The sequence below is a fragment of the Henckelia pumila genome, chromosome 1, assembly GCF_033568475.1.
Source record: "Henckelia pumila isolate YLH828 chromosome 1, ASM3356847v2, whole genome shotgun sequence".
Lineage (NCBI taxonomy): Eukaryota > Viridiplantae > Streptophyta > Magnoliopsida > Lamiales > Gesneriaceae > Henckelia > Henckelia pumila.
The window spans coordinates 53,073,884-53,089,512 of NC_133120.1; positions in this window are offsets into that span (position 1 = coordinate 53,073,884).

The following is a 15,629-nucleotide window of genomic DNA, read 5'->3' on the forward strand; positions in this document are numbered from 1 at the left end:
TTTACAAGAATGAATGTTTGATTGGAAATGGACAACTTGAAAACGATCTATATAACTTAATATTAAAAGACGTTCCAATAAATTATGTTGATAAACTGGTAACAACGAACAAAAGGAAAATCGATAGTCAAAACCCGGCAAACCTTTGTCATGCTAGGCTAGGTCATATTTCCTCAAGGAGGATGAACAAGCTAGTGGGAGAGGGCATGTTTGATATGTCTGATATTAACTCTCTACCTACTTGTGAATCCTGCCTGAAAGGAAAAATGACTAAATCTCCATTCAAGGGGAAACCTGAGCGTAGTCAAAATCTGTTGGATTTGATCCATACAGATGTTTGTGGTCCATTTAGAATTGGTACTCAATTTGGCCACACCTACTTCAATACCTTTACTGATGATTATTCAAGATATGGGTATTAATATTTAATGAAATATAAGTCTGAAGCATTTGAAAAGTTCAAAGAATTTAAGGCTGAAGTAGAAAACAAGCTAGGTAAAAGTATTAAAGCACTTCGATCGGATCGAGGTGGAGAATACTTAAGTACCGAGTTTTTGGACTATCTGAAAGAGAATGGGATTCTCTCTCAGTGGACTCCTCCTATGAGACCTCAGCTAAATGGTGTATCGGAGCGTCGTAATCGAACTTTGTTGGACATGGTTCGATCCATGATGAGCTTCACTGAGCTTCCACCTTTGTTTTGGGGCTACGCGCTTGAAACAGCGGTGTTGTTGTTGAACAACGTCCATACTAAAGCAGTGAACAAAACACCATACGAGTTATGGAATGGCAAAGCTCCTAAGTATTCGTACTTGAGGATTTGGGGATGTCCTGCTTACGTGAAGCAGACAGTGGGAGATAAGTTGGATAGTCGATCCACCTTATGTTATTTTGTAGGGTATCCGAAGAATTCAATCGGATATTATTTCTATCATTCTACTGAAACAAAAGTGTTTGTTTCAAGGAATGCCACCTTTTTGGAGAAGGAGTTCTTATTGGATAAGAAAGGCGAGATGATGGAACTCGAAGAAATTCGAGAAGAACCCAAGATACAAAATAATGATCCTACACCTCAGGAACCATTGATGGACACGCCTATACCTAGAAGATCCGAGAGGACTTCCAGACCTCCTATTCGATATGGTCTTCTTCTTGAAGGGGATCAAGATGAACCCGACGTTGGATGTGATCCAAGAAACTTCAAGGAAGCAATTTCTGATGCGGATTCAAATTTATGGCTTGAAGCTATGCAGTCGGAAATAGATTCGATGCATACAAACCAAGTTTGGTCTTTAGTAGATCCTCCCGATGGAATTGTTCCAATAGGGTGTAAATGGATCTACAAGAGAAAGCTTGGGCCTGATGATAAGGTATTGACCTACAAGGCACGATTGGTGGCGAAAAGTTATACTCAAAGACAAGGAGTTGACTATGATGAAACCTTTTCACCAGTTGCAATGTTCAAGTCCATAAGAATCCTTATTGCCATAGCTGCTTGGTATGACTATGAGATATGGCAAATGGATGTGAAGACTGCAATTCTTAATGGAAACATTAAGGAAGAGATCTATATGACGCAGCCTGAGGGATACACATCCATGGGAAGCGAGCATAAGGTATGCAAGCTTCAGAGATCGATCTATGGTCTCAAACAAGCATCAAGAAGTTGGAACCAGAAATTTGATGAAACAATAAAGGATTTTGGTTTCATCAAGAACCCAGAGGAACCGTGCGTGTACAAGAAAGTAGTTAAGGATGCTGTGACATTCTTAGTACTTTATGTTGATGATATCTTACTCATTGGGAATTATGTAGGGATGTTGCAGTCAACAAAGATATGGTTATCAGGTAGATTCTCGATGAAGGATTTGGGTGAGGCATCCTATATTCTAGGAATACAGATCTATAGAGATAGATCTAAGAGAATGATAGGACTCACTCAATCAACCTACATCGACACCATATTGAAAAGGTTTTCAATGGATGGGTCCAAGAGAGGACATCTACCTATGTGTCATGGAGTTTCTCTATCCAAGTCCATGTGTCCTAAGACTGATGAAGAGATAGAGAAAATGACACATGTACCATATGCATCAGCCATAGGTAGTATCATGTATGGGATGATATCTACCAGACCGGATGTAGCATTTGCTCTGAGTTTCACGAGCAGATATCAAGCCAATCGCGGTCAAATGCATTGGAAAGCCGTGACGGACATTCTTAAGTACTTACGAAGGTCTAAGAATATGTTCATGGTATATGGAGGAAGAGAACTAAAATTGGAAGGCTATACCGACTCTAGCTTCCAAAGTGACGTGGATGACTCGAAGTCAACCTCTGGATTTGTGTTCATGCTCAATGGCGGTGCTGTCTTGTAGTAGCCCGTACCCTAATTGAGTAATTAGAGGATTAATGCTAATTAATTGAATTGGGTATCGGACGGATCGGAAGCTCCGAAGGCACAATCGGAAGCTCCGAACAGGATCGGAAGCTTCGATGAGCGATCGGAGGCACCGATGTTATTACATCAGGCATGACGTGTGTTTGGATCGGAAGCTCCGATCAGGACCGAAAGCTCCGATCACCCCTATCCGGAGTCAACAAGTGATATTTTGACACGTGGCAGATCAAGATCTTCGGAAGCTCCGATGGCAGGAACGGACGTTCCGATCGAGATACGGACGTTCCGATCAAGGATCGGAAGTTCCGATCGTTGTCTATAAATAGAAGGCCGAGACTTCACTTTCATTTGCCAATTCCGAGTTCTCCTTTCCCTTCTAGTCCTTTTGGAGCTGTTCTAGTCTTCTTAGGCTTGGTCCGGAGGTCGGCAAGGCGTTCGGTAGTCGTAGCGGAGTTGTGCCCAAGTTCTGGAGGCATCGACATCAAAGGGCTAACGACGGACGAAGGTATAGCTTTTGCTTCCTATAAATATTTAGGAGTATGCAATAGCTTAGTTAAGGCTTTTAGAGCACTTTAATGATAGTAGTATCATTTGGAAGTGTAGAGCAGACTATAGGCGTGGACCTAGAGTTGGTAGAGCTTGCACTGTATTGAGGTACGAAAGTACTGTTCGAGATATCCTGACTGAGTATGCATGTATTATGTGACTGCATGATTTATATTCCATGATATTATGCTGCATTCATTTGCATCTTTCTGTATCTCTTTCGAGATGTCTGTTAGTAGGGTTGTACCCTATCCTGTTAGTGGATGGACTTCCATCGATTTGGGTCCGGCGTATCCACGGTTATCTCGGTATGGGAGCCACCTCCTGAAGCGACGGCATAGCGTGCTACATACCAGGGCCCGGTCTGTCTCTGTTATCTGATCCTTGTCCTCGAGTCTATAGGGAGTTCAATTTGCATGCATGTATACTCATACTCTCGTACTGAGCGTTTTATGCTCACGTCTCGTACTCTATATTTTTTGTACACCCTATTCCATGGGGCAGGTTTGCGATTGGACGAGGAGTGTGGATCCAGGAGGGGCTAGTCAGTGGTTGGCCAGCTGGAGCTTCGCTTAGGTTTTATTACTGTTGTTTGGGTTTATACAGCTATTCGATTTGGTTGTATATTATTGGATAAATTACAGATTCCTTTACTTGGGGTTGTAACTTTGTATGGTTTCCGCAGTTTTATTCTGATATCTGTTTAATTAAGTTAATTGCATGCCTAAGTTCTGTTTAGTAGGTGATTCGGGTAAGGGTCACTACATGTCTCTTGGAAGAGTTCCAAGCAGGACACCACAGTGGATTCCACCACTGAGGCAGAATACATTGCGGCATCAGCTGCTGCTAAAGAGGCCGTTTGGATGAGGAATTTCGTCCAAGAGTTGGGCTTTATTCCTGAAGTTGTTGGTCCAATCCCGGTGTACTGTGACAACACGGGTGCCGTTGCTCAGGCAAAGGAACCAAGGTCTCATCAAAGATCCAAACACGTACTGAGGAAATACCACATCATCCGGGAGATCGTGGAAAGAGGAGACATCACTGTCGAGAGAGTGGCCTCTGCAGACAATATCGCTGATCCACTTACTAAGCCCTTGCCAGGACCATTATTTGACAAACATCGCGAAGCAATGGGACTGCGTAGTATGACTAGTTGGATTTAGGGCAAGTGGGAGATTGAAAGAGTGGGTGCCCGGTGAGCCAACTTGTGGCTAAGGGCTTTTATGACTCTATGTATAAACAATCTTTTGTTTAATATAATTTACACTTTTATAATGGCATTTACTTTATCTTTTATCATATTATTATGTTGTGACATACTATAAGATGTTTAGATGAAGACCTTGAATATACTATAGTGTATGTGAGATGTGGTGGCACATGGGGATGACTATCATGAAACACATCTTATAGTCACTGTATATTCTAAACAGTTCCTAGTCGATTGAGCCGTCCGTTAATAAGGATAAGGATCGCTCGAGATTGAGACTAGCATTGCGATGCCGAGTACCACGTTTCATTGGTATGGAACATAGAGATGTTCAAAGCATGCAAATGGATATCATACGATGAATGATCGAACTACCCTATCCGGACTTTCCAAGTGGTTATCACTTATTGAGTGGATGAAGTCCGCGGTTTTGGTTGTACACCATTAGTCCTTACTACTTGAAACATCATTGAGACTCTATATGCTAGTACTGTACTTTGACTCATTTACCGACTCTATTGGGGTCATCAGGTGTCGGGATTGGGTACAGTTACGACACATATAGGAGTCGATGCTTTGTTGTCAAGGATTCACCACATACTTGCTAGTGTGGATATCCTATGCAATCTGAGGAGATATTAGTGTGACGAATCTCTGGCCAGAGTACATGATGTGTTTTAAGAAATGGTTTCTTAGTAGCACATGCGATGTCACTATTTGATCTTCAAGATGCATTTCATAGTTATCGAATCTCGAACGACTCTCGATTTACCAATGGTTGTTGATTCGATCGGGATATATGGATGAAGGGACCGTACTGTACGCTAACCAAAATCTATTGGTTCTTGCAAGCACTATCAGTGATACCTAGGGAATCATGGGGGATTGTTGTTAGGCGCTCTTACCATGATTCGATGGGCAAGTCGGAAATTGTTGTTCCGAGTCACAAGGAGTTGTGAGCCCACGGCTAGCTGTATCCCTGAACCATTGAGGGTCACACAAGTAATGGATTTTAATCTCCGTTGAGATAATTAAATTTAAAGAGTTAAATTTAGTGAATAAAGAAGTGGGACTTCTTATATCGGAGTAGAAGAGTAAGATTTCCTAAAATGACATAGGGATGGGCATTTTTGGAAATCACTGAATTCGGATTCAGAAAATTTATCTTGACTCTAAAAGATGCAGAAATGGTTTCTGTGCACATTGGTGAAATTGGTTTATCAATCTGAGTCACGATGAATTTTATATTAATTTCTGAACATGCGGGCTTTGCTTGTCAGGCTTGAACTTATGACTAATGAGCTCTAAGCTGTTAGCAGCCCACATTATAAATAAGTTATTGCAGTACAGAAATTACAAAACAGAGGCTCATAATTTCGAACACTAGGGTTTTTGAGACCTATAGTGGCCGCCCCTCTCTGTGTTCTCTCTGCTCGAAAAATTCCAGCCTATGAATTTTGAATTTGCAGTCTGGTTTAACGGATCAAATTCATTAATTCTCTTCGTAGAAACTTCTGATAGATTTTCTAGTGCAATCTATCAGAGGGATTAAACTTCTGTTCGTGGACTTGATTGAAGAATTGTTCGTCCATCAGTTCCTGGGATATACAACAAGAGCAGAGTAATCTGTTGGTGTCCATAATCTCGTTTCGAGATTTCAAGGTAAAAATTTAATTGTGATTTAATTTTTACACACACAATTTAATCGTAAAGTTTTGATACCCATGATATGGAATCGTTTCATATAAAATTTTTAAACTTCCGCGCACCGGGAATCAATTCTGATTGATCTGATCACAGTTTTCCAACACTTTATTGTGCTTCATAGATTAAATTTTAGTTGAGTTTGAAAAGAAGTTGAGAAATAATTGGATGCATGGCTGAAAAAATTTTGTTTTGTGCTATAACTGAAATCCATGACTGTCTGCCTATCTGACAAATATTTTTGAATAAACGGAACCAAGTGAATAAACAATTTCCTATATACTCTGTGATTAATACTTGAATCTGATTTTTGAAACATACAGACATAGATATGATTGAGGCATTGTTTGAAATTTTTGGGCCTAATTTTCATTGAAATTTTTTTTTTATTCTTAGTTTCCCATTTGAGCTTACACTTATATTTGTACTTTGAGGTAAAAAAAATCTGAATTTGTTGAAAATAATCGTTAACTGCTGATGATTATTCTTGTCTGCACTGATTAAATTTGTATGATTTAATTGTGGATTGAGACTTATCTAGAACTAGTTCGAACACTCTTCGAGGTGAAATACGGGCAAAACTGTGATTAGGGATGATTTAGGCAATTTTTCTGAATTCGTTTGAGCCTTTCAAGCTACCCATTAATACATGTATCCCTAGTACCCTGTTTGAGCTTTATTGAAAATCGAATGGCATGCGTGTAAACGTGTGAATAAACCCCCATTCGTCATTATTTCAAGGTCCTACATTGACTACCTGAATAGCTTATACACTAATTCCTACCTTTAAGGGAGTAATTTGAATGCTAAAATGTTGTATGCTCTTATTTTTATTTGTGAAAAATGGAATGGTGTGGTGGATGAATTGAAAATATGAAAAGAGGTAGTAGAAAGAAAAAAAAAATTGAAAAAATTAATGAAGTGAATTGAAGAGAAAAAGTGTGAAATTGTGAATGAAAAAGGAGTCGTAATTAGAGTTTGATAAATATGAATTACTCCTTATTTGAATTTTTATCCTTCATTTGTAGCCATGAGCCAGACCTTACATTATAAGCTGAATAAATCCTATTGACCGAGTCTCAGTTGCCCAATATACTAGTGGAGAAAAGTTGCGAGAATTTATCCTATGGACTGTTGATTGATGCTTTTAATGATTATGAATTTTGATCGAAACACGCACACACTATTATTCTTTGCATTTACCTATTTGTGAGTGTTTTTGATAAATATTCCTATATTTTGATCCTTTGCTACCTTGAAAAGTCCTCATGATCTATGAATGTTTGAAATGAATTTGGATAAGGGTATATTGAACTTGAGTTGCGGAGATTGTGAATTTATGCGGTTATTTTTTTATGATTAAAACTTTCAAGTGTTAGTAGGTTGGATGGAATTGGATTTGAATATTTTTGAAATTATTTTTGAGGCCATTGCTCCATAATATTTCTTGACTATTCTTGTGAGTTTTTGATGATTTGAGTGTTTGGAAGATTATTGTTTTGAATAGTTTTGCTTGGGACTAGCAAAATTCTAAGTTTGGGGGTATTTGATAAGTGTATTTTATACACTTAATTTATATATGATTTTAATTGTTAAATATTTGTTTCGAGCAGATTTGTGTGGGTATTTTGTTATTTTTGTGTTTACAGTGATTTATTGAATTTATGTGGAAATGAGAGGAAAAAGGAGAAAAGAAGAATAAAAGAAAGGAAAAAGAAAAGAAGAGAAAATTGAAGAGAAGAAAGGAACGATCAGATCAAAAGAAGAAAGAAAATGGGCTTTCTTAATGGGCTTTAAAAGTAAGTGCTGATGAGGAAGGGAAGAAGAGCTAACGCGCATAATTGAAGATTTGAGAATTCGAGATTAAGGCGCGCCCGCGCCTTCACTAGAGCGCCCGCCCCGTTGCTGTGATTTGGAAATTTTATTATACCGAGAAATTAATTCTTGGGCTTTTTGTTGGGCTGTTGTGAAAAGATATAAAAAGGAATTAAAGGTCAATCAGCAAGGGAGGAGCCGCCACAATCACAATTACAGAATATCAGAGTTGATCGTGTGATTTTTCTGGAGGATTTTCTGGAGCTTATCTGAAGAACAAAGACGAAGTTTGATCGACCGGACACGGCGTCGACGACGGATTTGTTTCTTTTATCTTTTATTTATTTTATTCTGAATATGTTTGGATTTTTGAATATGTTTTGGTTTATTCATAATTTTATTATGAACTAAATTTTTAGAGTCTAGAGGTCAGATGGAACCTGGTGTAGACGCATTCATGAATTTTTGATTTTATTGAATTGAGTTTTGTTTCTAGATTAATTGTTGTTTCTAGAATTGATTGTCTTTTCAATTATCTAATCAATAATTGATTTATTATATTTATTTGAAATCATTGCTCGGGAGAAGGGATTTTGAATAGGACATTAGAAACTACACTGTTAATTATTTATACAGCTCGAGAGAGTGTATGATTTTAACAGAGCTTTTAAAAAGAACATTGTTTTGGGATAGATCACTGCGATAAATTCAAAGGAATATTGGAATTGAATTGTAGTTGATAAACATTATTTGTTGCTCGGGAGAGGGAAATAATAAAATTAAATGTTCTTGGCTATTAATTGACTGAAATTCATGAAGATTAATTATTTAGGATTGATTGTTGTTGAAACCAGGTGAAATCTATACCTCTAGACCAATTTTCTCTGATTGATTATATCTGCAAGTTGTGTGTGTGCTATCAAAAACATCCTGATTATTTTTATTTATTGCAAATTTCTCAAATATTGATTTTCTAGATAAAGTTTAGACTATTTTAATTACAAGCACTGATTATTTTCATTTTACTCCATGTGGGATCGATATCTGAATTATTCACTATATTAAAACTTGACACTCGTACGCTTGCGAGTAAATTTTCACAAAAACGTTTGGGAACTATGATTGAGTGGCCCAGGTCGTAGTCGTATCGCCTAGTGCTAGCATACTCATTATGGTTGCTCAAAGTCTAGAGGAGTGAGATATGTGGCATCACCTCGATTGGGGGAGTCGGTGAGTCGTCACATGATCTCATCCTCGGGATCCCAAAAGCACAACAGCAATCCTTTGTTTATCAGATTTTATATCCCGGTTTAAAGACATGCATTGCATTACGTTGATATTGATTGTGTTGTTGTCTTGAAATCATGTTTATTGTCGTATTACATGATATGTTGCTTTTACTGGGTTTATCTTTCTCACCGGTTTATCCGGCTGTTGCTTTGTTTTGTATGTGTACTTGGCAACAGGAAGGGCAGGATCAAGTCAGCATAGACCTGGTTAGCGTCAAGAGCAAGGGATAGAAGTGAGACTCGTTTAGAAGTCGAATCAGCATGTCAAACTAGTTATGTTTTGCAAACATATTTAATCATTCGAACTTCTCGTATTTGTTTTGTAAGCAAGAATCGATGTAGGTACTACCAAATTGAATATTTCTCTTCCCTAAACCTTACTTGTATTGTTATTGGCATGTCAAATACTTTTAATGCAAGTGTTTAGGTTTTGTTGAGTTTATTTCGGTGCCTTAAATTTTCTGGGCAAGAGGACGGCGCGGGCGTGCGGCCTCTTTGCGAGGTAAGGGCGCGGGCGCTCTTACTTAAAGAGCGGGCGCGCTGGTTTTTGCGCAGCATCAGAGCGGGCGCGCTACCTTAGGCGCGGGCACACTGGTTTTAGCGAATTTTAGGCGCGGGTGCGCTGATGTCAGCGCTGGCGCGCGAGCCTTAAAAAAAATATATAATTGATTGCTTCTAATCTTGGTTTCTTGTTTACTTTTCGATTGTTGTCCGATATTAGTTGATTAGAAACGAGGTCTCACATTAAGTGGTATCAGAGAGATAAGATTCTTGGTTGAACTAGAGTGAGCGAGGTAGATCGAGTCTGTGTGTATTGGCTCCTCGCATGTGTTTGAATTATTTTAGCTGTATAATTAATTCCATGCGAGCATGCTTTATTGTTGAGAATTATTTGAATTACATGGTTATGTGATTTACTTTTATAAAGCATGATCTACTTGAGATATAACTGCTTATGTTATCGACTGGTATCCGGTTTTTTTGAGCGGTTGTAAAGGGGCACCGGTTGTAGCGATTGAGATATCTTATGCCCTAACCTTTGTTATTCAGATGGGTCCTCGTCGAGTGATAAACAGAAACACACCGCCAGTTATCCCTGCGACTGAGCAAGCTAACACTGAAGTTGATCAGTTTGATGCTTCAGCAACGCCTATGGAAACCTTGCTGAAGAGGTTTTAGTCGTTCAATCCGCCGTTATTGATGGGTACAGAAAATCCAGTTGACTGTGAGAGTTGGTTGGATGATATCGATTAGTTGTTCGATTCCATTGATTACACAGATGACCGCAGAATCAGGTTAGTCATTCATCAGCTACGTGGGGTTGCTAAGAGCTGGTGGATCATGACAAAGAAAGCAATGGAGAGTAGAGGTACGGAAGTTACTTGGACTCTTTTTATATCTGAGTTTTATAAGCGGTTTTTCTCTATCTCGTATCGCAAATATAAGGGAGTAGAGTTTTCCAATCTGAGGCAAGAGAATCTGAACATTGAAGAGTACGTGGCTAAGTTTGATAGTCTGTTGCATTTTGCACCGCTAATTGTCGGAGATGAAGAAGCTAAGGCAGATCAGTTCATCAATGGTTTGAACCCCGACGTCTTCACGTTGGTAAACACAAACAGGCCTAACAACTTTGCGGATGCCATGAATCACGCAAAGGGAGCAGAAGCAGGCTTGTGGAGGCAAAGAGGTAACCAGGTAGCACCTTAGCAACAGAGGCAGTATCAGAACCCACCATCTCAGTATCAGAATCAGCCACCTCAGCATCAGAACCAGCAGCAAAGGTATGAAGGTGGAAACATTGGGGGAAACAGAAAGGATCAGTACAAGGCAAGAGGTAAACAGTTCAAGAGGCAGGGGAACAGTTCTTCTAGTTCCAGTGGTTCCAAGCAATTCAGTTCAAGACAGAGTTCTGGATCTTCAGCCATGTACTGCAGCAAGTGTGGGGGAAGACACTCACCGGATCAGTGTGTGGGAGTCTTTGGTAATTGTAACACCTGTCAGCAACCAGGACACTTCTCTAAGGTATGCCCTCAGCGTAACAGAGATAGAGCTCGGAGCGGAAGTTCATCTCGACCTGCAACTCAACCCGAGAGGCAGTCTTCTGCAGTGCACTCTTCCAGCCTCAGCAGCAGAACACACAGGGAGGTAACTCTAGTGCGAACCAGCCTCCGAGACAGCAGGCACGAGTCTTTGCTTTGATAGAGTATCAGGCTCAGGCAGCACCTGACGATGTTATAGCAGGTAACTGTTCGATTTTTGGTTATTCTGCTCATGTTTCGATAGATACAGGTGCTTCCCATTCCTTTATTTCTGAGAAATTTGTGTTATTGCATGCCTTGCCTACTGAGTTGTTGCCTACTATAGTAGCTGTTACTTCACCGTTGGGTGGAAAAATTGTTTCTGTCAGACTAGTCTGGAACTGTGAACTTTTTTTTGAGGGGAATTTGTTAGAATTCAACTGTATTGTGTTTGGGCTGTCAGATTTTGATTTTATTGTCGGTATAGATGCTTTGACCAAGTACAGGGCAACCGTTGATTGTTTTCTGAAGGCTGTCAGGTTCAGACCTAAAATGGCAGACGAGTGGAAATTCTTTGGTAAGGGTTCTCGATCTAGAATTCCTTTGATTTCAGTGTTATCTATGACTTGTTTGTTACAGAGAGATGCAGAAGGATTTTTGGTTTATGCAGTTGATGTACTGAAATCTAGCCCAGCTTTGGTAAATTTACCAGTGGTTAGAGATTTTGCTGATGTGTTTCCGGAAGATGTTCCTAGATTTCCACCTGTTCGAGAGATCGAATTCAACATTGCTTTGGTGCCAGGTACTCAACCTATTTCCAAAGCTTCTTATCGTATGGCACCTATTGAAATGAGAGAGTTGAAGGAGCAACTTGAAGATTTGATTGCCAAGGGATACATCAGACCTAGTGTATCGCCTTGGGGTGCTCCTGTTCTGTTTGTTCGGAAGAATGATGGTTCTATGCGGCTTTGTATCGACTACCGTCAGTTGAATCAGGCTACAGTTAAGAACAGGTATCCTTTAACCCGAATAGATGACCTTTTTGATCAGCTGCAGGGTTCTTCTGTCTATTCAAAGATTGATCTGAGGTCAGGCTATCACCAGCTGAGAGTGCGAGAGGAAGATGTTCCTAAGACTGCATTCAGAACAAGGTATGGTCACTTTGAGATTATAGTCATGCCATTCGGTTTGACTAATGCTCCAGTGGTTTTTATGGGTTTGATGAACCGTATCTTTCAGCGTTATTTAGATGAGTTCGTCATTATCTTTATCGATGATATTCTTATCTACTCGAAGAACCATACTGACCATGCAGAGCACTTGAGGACCGTACTGCAGATTTTGAGAGTTGATCAATTGTTTGCCAAGTTGTCTAAGTGTGAATTTTGGTTGGATCGAGTTGTCTTTCTCGGTCATATCATTTCTGGAAATGGGATTTCTGTCGATTCCAGCAAGATTGAAGCGATTATGAATTGGCCTAGACCGACATCAGTACCTGAGATCCGAAGCTTCATGGGTTTAGCTGGTTATTATCACCGATTCATCGAGGGTTTCTCGTCTATTGCCAAGACAATTACCCATCTAACTCAGAAGAATGCGCCTTTTGTCTGGGCTGCAGATTGTGAGGATAGCTTTGTTGATCTGAAGAGGAGACTGACCAGTGCTCCGATTCTTTCTATTCCGAAGGGTACTAGAGGTTTCACAGTCTATTTTGATGCTTCTAACCGAGGCTTGGGTTGTGTTCTTATGCAACATAAGCATATGGTGGCGTATGCATCGAGGCAGCTGAAACCGCACAAGACTCGTTATCCGGTTCATGATCTTGAACTAGCCGCGATCGTCTTTGCTCTGAAAATCTGGCGTCACTATCTGTATGGTGAGTATTTCGAGATCTTTTCTGACCTTAAGAGTCTTTCGCAGGCAGAGCTGAATATGAGACAGAGAAGATGGTTAGCTCTGTTGAAGGATTTCTACTGTGAAAACAAGTATTATCCGGGAAAGTCGAATGCAGTTGCAGATGCCTTGAGCCGAAAGCTTTGTTCTTTATCTCTTTCTACTATTGGTGTTTCTCAGTTGATCGATGATTGTTGCACTTCTGGTTTAGAGTTTGAAACAGATAGGGAGACTATGAGAGTTTTTGCTATTCAAGCCGAATCAGAGTTGTTTGTTGCAATTAGAGAAGCACAGAAGTCTGAGCCGAGCATTCAGGTTTCAGTAGAGAAAGTCAGATCTGGGCATCAGTCTGAATTCCAGGTTAGAGATGACATTTTGTTTGTGAATAACCGTATTGTTGTGCCTGATATTTCGGAGTTGAGGCAGCGTATTCTTCGAGAGGCTCACTGCAGTCGGTTTAGTATTCATCCTGGAGGTCTTAAGATGTACAACGACCTGAAGAACCAGTTCTGGTGGAAGAGAATGAAGAGCAATGTTGCAAGGTTCGTATCTCGATGTTTGAACTGTCAGCAAGTTAAAGCAGAACGGAAGCGACCAGGAGGTCTGTTGCACAGTCTATCTGTTCCTGAATGAAAGTGTGATCACATTTCCATGGATTTCGTCACGAAGCTACCACGATCCGTTCGAGGATGCAATTCCATTTGGGTAGTGATCGACCGATTGACAAAGTCTGCGTGTTTTATTTCGTACAGGATGACGTACATGATCAGATGGCTGAGTTGTATGTTAGCAATGTTGTGAGATTGCATGGTGTGCCGAAGTCGATCGTTTCAAACAGATATCCTAGATTCACCTCTCACTTCTGGCACAGTCTTTAGGGGGTACTTGGTACTCGATTGCATCTGAGTACAGCTTATCATCCTCAGACCGATGGAAAGTCAGAGCGGACTATCCAGACGTTAGAGGATATGCTGCGAGCGGTAGTGCTAGACTTTGGCACTAGTTGGCAGGATTCTTTGCCTCTTGTCGACTTTTCTTACAACAACAGCTTCCAAGCGAGTATCGGTATGGCGCCTTTTGAGGCTTTGTATGGTAGAAAGTGCCGATCTCCGTTGTTTTGGGATGATTTGTCCGAGTCAACAGATTTGGGACCGGAGATGCTTAGAGATATGACAGAGCAGGTTAAGATCATTCAGACCAGAATGAAGTCAGCTCAAGATAAACAGGCGAAGTATGTGAATGTCAGGCGTAGACCTCTGAGTTTTGATCAGGGAGACCGAGTCTTTCTGAAGATTTCTCCGTTCAGAGGCACTGTTAGATTTGGTAAGAGAGGGATGTTATCTCCGAGATTCATCGGGCCGTACGAGATTCTCGAGAAGATAGGAGATCTTGCCTATAGACTTGCACTTCCTCCGTCTTTATCTGGTATTCACGACATTTTTCACGTCTCTATGCTGCAAAAGTATCATCCAGATCCTTCTCATATTCTTCATCCTTACGAAGCCGAGTTAGACGAGACTCTGAGCTACTTTGAGCGACCGCTTCAGATCCTTGATCGGAAGGAGAAACAGCTCAGAACCAAGTCGATCCCGTTGGTGAAAGTGCAGTAAAGCCATCACGGAGTCGAGGAAGCGACTTGGGAGACAGAATCTGACATGAGACAGTGATTTTCGGAGTTCTTCGGATGACGTGAGTTCTTCTTACTGTCTTTAGTTCTTTATTCTATCTTATGAGTTGTGGTTCTTGTTGATTTCGAGGACGAAATCTCTTCTTAGTGGGGAAGAATTGTACCGCCCCATTTTTATATTAAATGAGTTTATTTGAGTTAATCGGAGATTGCAGAGTTCAAGATCCGACTTGATTTTGATCAGGGTCCTTTTTGCAAAAATTGAATTTTTCAGGGACTAAAATGCAAATTGTGGATTTTATATATTATCTACTCTTAGAAATTTGTTGACAAGGTCTTCTCCATCTCCTCCAAGCCGTCTCCCTCCATTGAAACGCTTCCAACGTTTCTCCAAGCTCCCATATTTCAGTCCGAGCTCGATCCGGCCGTTGGAATTTATTTCTGATGGCAGTTTAGCGATTATTGCATCGAGAGCTCTGTTATATTGTAAGTTCTTCTACGATCGGATACATTCTAGTTTTTGGATGTTGTTAGAATCGTTCGATATTCGAGTATGTTGTTCTAGACAGAGTTCTGATCGTTTATTATCTGTCGGTTTTGAATTAGAGCGACGTTCGGATTTGTTATGATTTTTGGAAGCCATTTTCGAAAATGTGGATTTTGAGATTGATGGGTTTGCTTTGTTATTATTGTTTTGGGCATTGATATGAGGTTATATCGGTATTGAACTGTTGTCTGCGTTTCCGGTTTGTTCAGTTTATAGCCGTTATGCCGTCGGTTTGAGTTTTGGAAATTTCGAACCATTTTTGTATTGATTGAAGTTTTGTCTTGTGAGTGATCATGGTTGTTGATCAACTCTTGTATTCGTACAGATTCGTTGGAGTTTTTCGAGCCCTGTGTTAGCAGCATTGTTCGTCGAGAGTTAGACGAAGAACAGTAAAGAGATTTCCTTGAACCGTTGTTCGTTGTTTAGGTTGTATAGTTGTTGATACAATCTTTTGTTGTAGCTTTTCCGGAGTTGGATCTACGACATTGAAAGGTAAAAGCAGTTATCGTAGCGGGATAGCATACTCGGGACAGTTGGTTCTCGAGTTTCCCTTTCAAATCACATATTGCATCTACACTT